The sequence below is a fragment of the Haliotis rubra genome, unplaced genomic scaffold (genome assembly GCF_003918875.1).
Source record: "Haliotis rubra isolate DU_JTF1 unplaced genomic scaffold, ASM391887v1 Scf263, whole genome shotgun sequence".
In the NCBI taxonomy this organism is placed as follows: Eukaryota; Metazoa; Mollusca; class Gastropoda; order Lepetellida; family Haliotidae; genus Haliotis; species Haliotis rubra.
Genome location: NW_025766703.1, coordinates 971,752 through 984,524, shown reverse-complemented (window position 1 = coordinate 984,524; position 12,773 = coordinate 971,752). Strand labels below are relative to the sequence as shown.

At 39.6% G+C, this 12,773-nt stretch overlaps 1 protein-coding gene across 2 annotated transcripts in view; it reads right to left on the bottom strand.

Annotated features, from left to right (window-relative positions):
* The window catches only part of LOC124280256, a 119,142-nt gene that overhangs the window by 99,834 nt on the left and 6,535 nt on the right, over positions 1-12,773 (bottom strand). The window contains exon 1 of one of the 2 annotated variants that reach the window (XM_046716152.1): positions 4,955-4,973. The exons of the other annotated variant lie outside the window; for it this stretch is intronic. The gene's annotated coding sequence lies outside the window, so the exon portion shown is untranslated. Of the gene's footprint in view, positions 1-4,954; positions 4,974-12,773 lie in introns of those variants that run through there. 2 annotated transcript variants of the gene reach the window in all.

Genomic DNA, 12,773 nt, shown 5'->3' with positions numbered 1-12,773 from the left:
ATCATAAATATAACATAAGGTAAGTTCAAATATCAGCTGAAACGCCCAAAACATTAACAACAATGCCCATCAGAGACTCAGTCATGTGGCCATGAGTCGGTCAAAGCCAAAACACAAACAACTCTGACGTAATAATCCATGCTTAGTCTCTGATAATGCTGTGGGCGCTGGCCGAAGCGTGGATGGGATATCTCTGTGATCTGCCTCCCCCTTCCTACATAACAACCTGCTCGGGGACCCCGGCCAAACAGGTACTAAACCAACATGTCCCCTCACTGACCAGTCGGTCATTATGAAAGAATGGTGATCCACCTGAGTTGGGTAAACAGAAAATACGGACTACGTAATCACTGATCTTTGCACTCCATGGCCTAGTTTTGTAAATTGGAACAAGACCTTGTTCTACTTTGTGTTTGGGTGTGCTGACCTGGAACTTAACAAATGTAAACAAAAGTTTTGAAAGGACTAACTTTGACTTCATGTCAAGCCCTTTTAACACTAGTTTCAGTCATCAACGCAAAGCACTAAGCCAGTGACAATGATTATTAGAGATGTGATTATACAGGAATTTCACGAAACGTATCATATCTTGATCTCTTGGAACAACACGATTCGATACATATCATGATATGCCATCTTTAGTTATATTCTTTAAAAAAATATATTTTGATAACAAGTAGCATTGTAAATTTTGACATGACCATCAATTTCTAGTGAAAATTAACAATTTTAAGGTCTGCCATACATATCACGTAACGAAAAGCTGTATCGATATATTTATCGGCAGATAAAGTATCACGATTATCGATACTACGATATATCGTCACAGCTCTAATCATTATAACATAGAACCATGAGTGTTCACTTGAACAGGATCTGGCAACACAATAATTGACATCATGAGCAAAACTGATCACACGCTGAACCAGTGACTGGGGTTCATATAACGTAGCACTGGATAATTTTCTGAGACCGGATCTGATAAACCCGTGATTCATATTGTAAACAACAATCAATGCTGTGGGGACTGAAACGTCATTTAGTGCTTCATTACTAGCACTGGTGCAACCCAATATCACCAAGAGCAACCTAGTTATTAGTCTAACTCGCACCAGGTGCAAGTCAATTTTTGAATGGGTAAACTTCTGAATAAAACATCTAAATAATTCAATAGCATATTTCTTTCATTACATATTGCAATAAAAGCAGTGCAACTGGAATTTGGCTGGTGCAACTAGGTTTTTATTTTAGGTTGCACTTGGTGCAAGTAGGTTAACATCTCATAAATCGAGCCCTGCATTGGCTACCAGAACAGGGTGTGGGAATGAATTCAAACCAAGAATAATAAATACCATCTGGCCTGTGACAAAAATCTGTTGTGCAAACGAATAAAGAATGCACCATATAAGGAGAGCTAAATATTTTTTTCAGAAGGGTTCATTTAAGATTATCGGCATTACAGTAAATATATAACAAAATCTGCATCAACATGTCCACCTGGCATTCAAGTAAAAGAATGATGCATGTCTCACTTCAGTTGAGGTGAACATAAATGGTGCATGCATCAGACAAGTTGAGGTGAACATTGATGTGTCAGGTAAGGTAGGATAAACATTCTGCATGCATAAGGTAAGGTGAGCTAAATATATGATGCATGCATTGGGTAAGGTGAGCTAAATATATGATGCATGCATCAGGTAACGTGAGCTAAATATATGATGCATGCATAAGGTAAGGTGAGCTAAATATATGATGCATGCATCCTGTAAACAAAACATAAATAGCACCTGCATTAGGTAAGGTCAGCTAAACATAACCAGGGCTCCAGATAAGGGCCGTATCGGCCTATGTACGGATAAAAAATATACACGATACGGTAGGAAATAATTTAGAAAACGTAGCAGATACGCACCACAGCAATTGTGTACGGTCTTAGAATCATTTAGAGACATATTTATCTGAAAAAGTATTGTTTACTTGTTTATTGACCGTTTATACCAGAGTAGCAATGCTGTCATGCATATATGAAACGAAGCACAAGTTTAATGATACACCATTAAATTCCATTCAGTACTCTAAATGTACTCTTATTGTTTTCCAGTACTCATATATTGAAAAAATAAGGCGTACGTACTCCTGATGTTGAAAAATTATCTGAAGCCCTGTGCATGCATAAGGTAAGGTGAGCTAAATATATGATGCATGCATCAGGTAACGTGAGCTAAATATGTGATGCATGCATCAGGTAACGTAAGCTAAATATATGATGCATGCATAAGCTAAGGTGAGCTAAATATATGATGCATGCATCCTGTAAACATAACATAAATAGCCCCTACATTAGGTAAGGTCAGCTAAACATAACTGATGAATGTAATAGTAAAGATGACCTGATCATAGGATGGATCAATCATGCGTCACCCTGGCGTTTGTGATCACAACCCTCAAGCTAAAACCGACCCTACCAACTGTAAATATATAGCAGACGAAGCCTACACTAGACGCTGACCAAATTCTCAGTTTACCAACAAGCCATTAACATGACAGCGAGGCTTACCTATGTGTATACAATCCCATAATCCTCTCATAGTTGTAGCAGTTAGCGCAGATTAGCAACATGTTAAAGTTGATCTGTTTATTATCAACAGTAATTATCAAGGCAGCTTCCTAGCTATAGGGTTACACCGCCTGAACTCTCCACCAACATGTCATTATCTGGCCCACAGTGAAGTAAGTGGACTAATCACGCACCAGATAAGGGTGGAATCAGATGGCAGTGACCCAACTGTTGAACAATGGGCCGAACAAAACATGGAGAAGTCTGCTGGCCCCTCGTGCAGGACCAAAACATGTATTTTATTCAGTTTAAATAATAAATAATGACCCTATGTGCTCATCCATTTTATTCCACTTTACACACAGCTGTATTTCTGAGACTACATTTGTGTCTAGTCCTCTGCCTAGTTTCTTTATTTTTTATTTCTGGATATTTGTGAAAAGAAAGTTGGTCAACAGGCACAAAGAAATACCAAATTTAAACTTTTTTACTTTGTTATTAAAACATATATCAATGTATCTCACAGTCACAGTTCCTGAGCCATATTATTTTCTTTGTCCACACTCCACACATGCTATAGTCTGTCTCACAGTCCCTGAACCACACTATTTTCCCTACTGCCTAGCCCTCCCTGCAATGCTAAAGCCCTAAATGAAGCAAGTCTAGATTTCCTCAGGTTCTGAATCTCTGGTCTCCCTGAGGGCTCCTTTTCAATTTAAATGGGTTTGTTTGTTACTATCAAAATTATATATATTCAGAGACTAAGCGTTAGTCTACACATGCTATAGCAGTAACAGGTTCAGGAATTGGTGATCTCATTGGAACACCTTTTTAATTTGAATGGAACAGTTTGTTTCTATCAACATAGACAAATTTAAGAGAAGTCTAAGGAAAAGATTTGAAATACGAGTTCACGATGACTTCAGTGTTCATGATGTGTCACTAGTGCATTAGTGAGTGAGTTTAGTTTTACGCAGCACTCAGCAATATTCCAGCTATATCAACTTACAACTATGTACAACTTACAAAAGGTTTTATGGAGAAATTTGATGCATCAGAGACTTGCTTAGCTGCTTGGTTCGTTGTTTAACACCGCACTCAGCAATATTCCAGCTGTACAGCAGCGGTCAGTAAATAATCGAGTCTGGACTAGACAGTCCAGTAATCAACATCATGAGCATCGAGTGAATTAAATCTGTTGGGTCTAAAAGTGAAAAATATACAGAGCTTAATCATATCCAGAGACTATTTAATAAATTATATCATAGAGAACATCAATCTCATATCAATACAAAACAATCTGTCCGATGCCAAAACGTGTGGCCATAATATTCCAAAGTGCTGAACAACTATAGAGAAAGACTATAACCCGGGCGAACACCAAGTCTGGGCAAAGTGTTGAGGGGAATCTCCTCAGACTGAAGAATTGTGTGTGACAGGTACCTGTGGGTAATAGATCTGCCCAGATGTTATCTCCAAGTGGAGCTTTCATTTCCTGTAGTTAACTACCTGCAACTGGCCACACAGTAGCCGTGCACACTTGGAGCCAATCCATCAACTCCTGGTTTCAGCCCCCTCTGTACTCATCAAGAAGAAGAGAGGGGCTACAACCAATACGCTGTACAGATTTCCCAACCATATATTTTACTTCAGTGAACAGAAAATTTTATTCTAAAAAGTGTCGCTTCATCCTAAAATAAAAAATGTAGATGTAGACCACTGTCTTTTACTGATAAATTTGCAATCTACTGAAATCATGTTTTCACAAGCATTTGATTTTTCATGCAGTATATTCAAACAGAGAATCACTTCTACCTTGTCCATGAAAACCACATTAAAATAGCATTAAGACGTCGGACAGATAATGAACAAAATACACTTACTGACTTTCAGTGAGTTGAGCAAACTTTCTCATATATTCAATGATTCTCTATCTTCCACTGTTGAAAAAAACATTATCAGCATATCAAGTTTGATCAAGAAAAGGTAAGCGACTGCTATACATAGCTTCTATGTTGTATTTATAAACTATGAAACAGACACTGAAACAGAACCACACATAATCACACTGCACTCAAAAGAAGTTAAGCACACAATTTCATACAATGGTTGTTGTTTAACTACGCTGAGTAGTATACTAGAGTAGTAGTGAATACAGTTTAAGTGAAGGATGGCAGTAGTAGCCGTAGTAGTAGTAGAAGCAGCAGCAGCAGCAGCAGTAGTAGAACTTGTCTTTTCAATGTCTTTATGCAATGATGCACTGATTATTGTTCATTCTATAATTGTTCTCTACACTCTTTTCAAAGCATCATTAATCAAACCTCTGAGAACAACAGACCACTACCAAACCATTGTCTCTTAAATTCCACAAAAGCAGCAATAAACAAACTAACTCACTTGGACTGCAAACAAGTCTGTCAGAAAGCATCCAAATATTTCTTCCCAGTTTCTCCATGAAGCTGGACTGAGAGGACATAACACTTTGCAGCCATTGCACACGTAATTGGAAGACAGATAAGGCCTTCTGGATGTCTGTGGGTCAGGAGTAGGTGAGAGTCCTTATCAGCAGTTGGTTGGTTGTATCACAGCAGTACACTCAACACAACCATCTGGAGAGTTAGGAGACGGTTGGTTGTATCACAGCAGAACACTCAACACAACCATCTGGAGAGTCAGGAGACACTCGGCAGTTGGTTGGTTGTATCACAGCAGTACACTCAACACAACCATCTGGAGAGTTAGGAGACACTCGGCAGTTGGTTGGTTGTATCACAGCACTACACTCAACACAACCATCTGGAGAGTTAGGAGACACACTCGGCAGTTGGTTGGTTGTATCACAGCAGTACACTCAACACAACCATCTGGAGAGTTAGGAGACACTCGGCAGTTGGTTGGTTGTATCACAGCAGTACACTCAACACAACCATCTGGAGAGTTAGGAGACACTCGGCAGTTGGTTGGTTGTATCACAGCAGTACACTCAACACAACCATCTGGAGAGTTAGGAGACACTCGGCAGTTGGTTGGTTGTATCACAGCAGTACACTCAACACAACCATCTGGAGAGTCAGGAGACACACTGTCAGGTTGTACTTTCATGGGTTGTACAGATGGGTTGTCAGTCAGTGTACAGATGGGTTGCACTACAGATCATGCAGTGTGAGGGGTTGCATGGGTTGCAAGATGTCATGCAGTGTGAAGATGGGGTTGTACCCGTCATGCAGTGTACAGATGGGTTGCACTGTCATGCAGTGTGAGTACAGATGGGTTGCACTGTTATGCAGTGTACAGATGGGGTTGTACTGTCATGCAGTGTACAGATGGGTTGTACTGTCATAATGTCAGATGCAGTGTACAGATGGGTTGTACTGTCATGCAGTGTACAGATGGGTTGTACTTTCGTCATGCAGTGTACAGATGGGTTGTACTTTCATGCAATGTACAGATGGGTTGTACTGTCATGCAGTGTGAAGATGGGTTGCACTGTCACGCAATGTACAAATGGGTTGTACTTCGTCATGCAGTGTACAGATGGGTTGCACTGTCATGCAGTGTACAGATGGGTTGCACTGTCATGCAGTGTACAGATGGGTTGCACTGTCATGCAGTGTACAGATGGGTTGTACTGTCATGCAGTGTACAGATGGGTTGCACTGTCATGCAGTGTACAGATGGGTTGCACTGTCATGCAGTGTACAGATGGGTTGCACTGTCATGCAGTGTACAGATGGGTTGCACTGTCATACTGTACAGTGTTGTACAGATGGGTTGTACTGTCATATGTTGTACAGATGGGTTGTACTGTCATACGTTGTACAGATGGGTTGTACTGTCATACGTTGTACAGATGGGTTGCACTGTCACGCTGTACAGATGGGTTGCACTGTCATGCAGTGTACAGATGGGTTGCACTGTCATGCAGTGTACAGATGGGTTGCACTGTCATGCAGTGTACAGATGGGTTGCACTGTCAAACTGTGTAATGGGAGGTTTTAATGTCTCAAGCCAGATATTCCCGCGTCTGCTTCAGAAAAGTGACATTTTTCTCTAAATGTTTCTCCTACCACACTTGACTACCAACTGTAATTTGTAACTTGTAACTTGTAACTTGTAACTGGCCTATGGATTGGGACATGATGATAAGCACTCAACCATCCTCCACGCCAACCCCCTGCTCCATATAGCAGCCCCTTATACCATCCATGCAAAGGTTGCTGGGGACCCAGGGATATACCTGGGGTCCTGTATTTGAGGGTCCCTTGGACTCATACTCTTAATTTTCAGGGGTCCTAAACAACAAAATGGGGTTCCCAGACACTTAAATATTATCATTGATACTGTTATTGTATTGTGTATCATAAACATCACTTAAAGTGTTACAGCAATCAAATTGACAAAAGATACCATAACTCAGCTAGTAGCAAATTCAGTGATAACTTATTGTTACTTGATAGGAATTTTTACGAAAGTATTTGGACATTTTCTACATCCCTGTGGATGCGGTAATAAATTTCCTTGTGTCCATTGTCAATTTTTAAGCGTATAGGATGCAGAAATTCGCATCCCATAAATCCCCGGGGACCCATCTGCTTACTCAGACTCCACACAGGTGCAGGACCAGGAAAGAAGAGAATAATTAGTCGGTCTTGGAACATGGTAATAATATCTGGATCTCTAATCAGCCATGACTTTAAATTCTTCCTCTAATTTATTGAATTACACATAATTTCACATAGTGCAACATTCAGTGCAGTGATCGTCAAAACACAATTAACAGGATGTGCCATTAAAAAATTCAGGATTGTCCGCGCAGGAAATAAATCAGACAAAACAGTTCTTCTTACCATAATCCAATGCTCTAACGATTACAAAGTTTACATAATGCCCCTGTTCATAAAACAAAGCCCCCCAAATGTCAAATTAATGTTCCCTATCATGCTTAATGATAGCACTATCAAAGGTCACGTGTATGTGACTCACCTTCAATTGTCTGCGATTTTGAGGGCATGTGCCGATCCCCATATCTTCCCCCTCCCCTCATTTGTCGACAATGGACCCTATCATCACCATAATGGACAACCTGCTTTAGGAGGAGCCCAAATATCAGATGCCTGGCTAAAGGTCACACCAATCTCCAACCATTAATAATAAACATTGATTTGACAGGTCACCATGTCATTTAACACTGAAGGCTTAATTTGGGCCAAATGGGCCATTTTCAGTTGACCCAAAATTAAGGTCACCGTGTCACTGTTTAACCTCACTTTGCAGGTCACACTGTCTTGAATATTGATGGGAAAAGTCGCACTCAGTGAGTGAGTGAGTTTAGCTTAACGCCGCACTCAGCAATATTCCAGCTATATGGCGGCGGTCTGTAAATAATCGAGTCTGGACTAGACAGTCCGGTGGTCAGCAACATGATCTATGCAATTGGGATACGATGACATGCGTCAGCCAAGTCAGCGAGCCTGACCACCGATCCCGTTAGTCGCTTCTTACGACAAGCATGGGTTGCTGAAGATCAATTCTAACCCGATCTTCAACTTCATAAGGGACTGTGCTTTTATGGAGAGACTTTTGGAATTGACACATTTGTACTCAGTGTTTGTTTGTTACAAATTTTTCTTTGGCTTGTGTATTTTTAAATGCTAGCAATATTATTGCTTTATGACAGCTGTCTGCAAATAATTGAATCTGGACCAGACAGGTTATCAACAGCATGATCTTTGCAGATCCCATTAGTCGCCTCTTACAACAAGCATGGGTTTGCTGAAGATCAATTCTTACCCAGATCTTCACAGGTTGTCACCTTTTATGAGAAAGTATGGTTTGCTGAAAAGCATTTCTAAGCTGGAACCTCCATGGGATCATAATCTACCATTCACACAGGGTATTGATAGGGTTTATTTTTATATTCAGTTTATTTTAATCCCTTGTTTCCAAATCTATTTTTTCACACCAATACTTCTGTTATAAATGTATAGATTATACTTTTCATTGTTTTAAAGTTTTTTTGTCAGAGTTTGTGTATCATATACTGCACCAAATCACTGTAGCAATAGTCTCATCAAGATACAACTAGATACTGAGCCCTTTTGTGCATAATTAATAACAGAAGACTTCATGTACCTACATTCAATTAGAAAAATAATAATCTGTAAAATAGCTTAAATTTTCAAGCATATTATTTGAAAGCAGCACAAAACTGGTTGAGTAATTCACCAGTAATTACTTAGGCAGACTTTTTCGCAAATGTGCATCACATCCTTTCAACATCTGAAGATTCGGGTGGGAATTGGTCTTCAGCAACCCCTGCTTGCCGTAAAGGCGACTAATGGGATCAGGTGGTCATGCTCGCTGACTTGATGCACATGTCATAATATCCCACTTGCATAGAACGATGCCCATGTCATTCACTGGATTGTCTGGTCCAGGCCTGCTTATCTATAAACTGCCATCATACCAGAGGCCCAGGTAAGCTTCGCGTATCCGGGTAAAACACGCATAGAATTACGCATTGAAAAATAATTGTTGCACCAATTACGCGCTTAAACTGTTAGATACGCAGAACGCTTAAAACAAATGCATTATGGAGTATATTTATAAAAATCGCTTGCGTAATGAAAAAAAACATCGATTGCTATCAAGTTGTACTGTTAGTATAGGACAAGTGTTGTACTGTCAGTATAGGATGAGTGATTTTTTATGAAATCATTTCCATTATATTTAAGTTGGTTTTGATTAGGTATGACATAAGGCAGAACATACCTGCTTAGTAAACTTACTCAATGGCATATACTTACGCCAGTAAAATGACTGAAATACGCATATTTGAAAGCAGTGGGTAACGGAAAATGAAATACCCACTCAACATTCATAATACCCACTCTAAAATATACAGTGGGTCCACTACCCACATGAGCTAAATCTTATCTGGAGCTCTGATCATACAGCTGAAATATCGGTGAGTGTGACATTAAACAATAATCAAACATCGTATCATCAGCTCTGCAAGATGTCCCCAAACATCGTATCATTCAGCTCTGCAAGATGTCCCCAAACATCATTATCATTCAGCTCTGCAAGATGTCCCCAAACATCGTATCATTCAGCTGTGCAGGATGTCCCCAAACATCGTTATCATTCAGCTCTGCAAGATGTCCCCAAACATCGTTATCATTCAGCTCTGCAAGATGTCCCCAAACATCGTATCATTCAGCTCTGCAAGATGTCCCCAAACATCATATCATTCAGCTCTGCAAGATGTCCCCAAACATCGTATCATTCAGCTCTGCAAGATGTCCCCAAACATCGTATCATTCAGCTCTGCAAGATGTCCCCAAACATCGTATCATTCAGCTCTGCAAGATGTCCCCAAACATCGTATCATTCAGCTCTGCAAGATGTCCCCAAACATCGTATCATTCAGCTCTGCAAGATGTCCCCAAACATCGTATCATTCAGCTCTGCAAGATGTCCCCAAACATCATATCATTCAGCTCTGCAAGATGTCCCCAAACATCGTATCATTCAGCTATGCAAGATGTCCCAAATGTATGGTGAGTGAGTGAGTGAGTTTGGTTTTATGCCGCTTTTAGAAATATTCCAGCAATATCACGGTGGGGGACACCAGAAATGGGCTTCACACACTGTATCCATGTGGGGAATCGAACCCGGGTCTTCGGTGTGACGAGCAAAAGCTTTAACCACTAGGCTACCCCATCATATGTACAGCGTGTGCATGTTGGTTTGCAATTTATAAACACTACAATCCGTCAAAAGCATAGCGCCTCTCAGCTATTATTTATCAACTATGATTTCCTGTATACAGTTACACAAATCTGAATGGGCAATTTATTTCTCCATTGTATACAAAAACAAACATCTTTCTGGCATGGAAGAACTCGTGAACAGACAGTCCTTGCAAGGAGGTAGCAGTGTGTTAATAAACAAATGTTTTTTTTAAATCTTTCCGTGTGTACATGTACCCAATTAACTCACAAGTGTTTGAATGGTGGAGAATTATTTTGCTTACTTAAAGCAAATATGCAGCTTATCTTTCAACTGTGAAGAACTCCCAAATACATCGACCCTGCATCTGATGTGATAATTATCTCAACCTCTGTGGTCATCGGTTCTATGTATTATTTATATTTAAAAAGATAAGCATGTAATGTTTCATCTCAAACTTTACCAGGAACTGAAGGTTTTCAACCTCTGACACCGGTGCTTCCAAGACCAAGGGACACAAATCTGTACATGGTATTGCAACGTCTTGGCCATCCTAGATGGTCAACAATGTCTCAAATTTCCGCCCATTTTATTATGTTGAATTTTTTTTCAAAATCTGTTTTATCAAACAAACACAACAGAAAAATATTACCATAAACTTTAGTTTTACAACACACTCAGCAATATTCCAGCTATATGGTAGCGGTCTGTAAATAGTTTAATAATAATTGGCTCGCTGACTTGATCGACACATGACACCATATCCCAATTGCATAGATCGATGCTCATGCTGTTGATCACTGGATTATCTGGACCAAACTCGAATATTTACAGACCACCGCCATATAGTTTGAATATTGCTGAGTGCAGTGTTAAAGGTCACATGCAACGTAAAACACAACTTAGCAGATTCTGTTACCTTACGGTTTGGACTTACCGAAAAAAATCATCAAAAATGCAAATGCAACTTATAAAGTTGAAAAATAACACGATGAAGAAAACCGCGCAAAATCGTAGTTCAAACGATTTACTAATTTTCTGACAGCACTTGGGAGAATTCAAGAATGCGCTCGGCTGCGCTCATAGCACATGTGCTCATAGCACATGCGTGAATCCAGGACAAAATCGACCCCAGGACAAAATTGCAACCTAGGACAAAATCCACCCGGACAAAATCCACCCCTAATAAATTCCACCCCCAAAAAAAACCAATGACATGTTTAGTCACAGAAATGAATTTTATTCATATCAGTCATTCATAATCGATAACACGATGTTGACTTGCTCTCTTTCTTCTTTATGTACGAAAAACCCTGATATAGCAACTTCGAACCACCCTTGTTGTTCCGTATCACTTCCATGATGTATGGTGAAGTTGAATTTTTGACACAAACTATATATATACTATAGAAGCCTTTATCTTAAGTAGATGATCTCAAACTCATTTAAAATAAACAGGATGATCTCAAACTCATTGAAAAGTATGTTCTATCAAAACATGAGTATAAAGGGCTCCAAATCAGGCTTGCAGGCTTACAGGCTTAAGTAGTGATCAAAATGTGACAAATGGAGAAACCTTTAATGTTTGAAACAACATCTAGGAACAACAGCCAATTAGGAAAACGTAAATGCTATCAAAACAATGCTTGCAATGCTTGAGAAAAACAACTTGATCAAAGATCAGGACACACTAAAACTTTTAACAATAGCAATTTGAGAAGGGTGGATTTTGTCCATTTTTTTGTTAAGAAGAGGTGGATTTTGTCCGGGGTGGCAATTTTGGGGTGGATTTTGTCCGGTCACCCACATGCGCAGTGAAATAGGTTCATGCAGCTTGGAAGCGGGTTGTCCGGTGAATACTCGGTGAAAGGCTTTGGTGTGAGCTATTTTTCTAATGTTTTGTGATATTTCACAGGCGCGAGCTTTTTATATGTTATGACAGTAGATTACCGATTTAACTGTTTATATAATTTCATTTGTCTATTTCACCACACGTTCTTCTTACCGAGTCACTTTCTCAGTTCGATACTTAAAAAGCAATGTCATTATATAGCGTTGACAGAATTTCTAACTGTCATTATTTAGACTCAATGACAGAATTTCTAACTGTGATATAGATGTTTTAACGTTGACAGAATTTCTAACTGTGATACAGATATGTCACAGACAAAACTCAATGTCTGTTTTATTGACACCTATGTGTCTGCCTGCCTGTCTGCTAATGACAATATTCAGCATGTTTTAACGTTGACAGAATTTCTAACTGTGATACAGATATGTCGTTGTCACAGACAAAACTCAATGTCTGTTTTATTGACACATATGTGTCTGCCTGCCTGTCTGCTAATGACAATATTCAATACACAACTGTGATCACTGACCACATGCAATTTGAACTTAACACCAATCAGGCTATACACCATAAACCAAACGCATTGATTTATGGCCCGAGTTCGGTCTCTGTCACATTATGTAATTACAC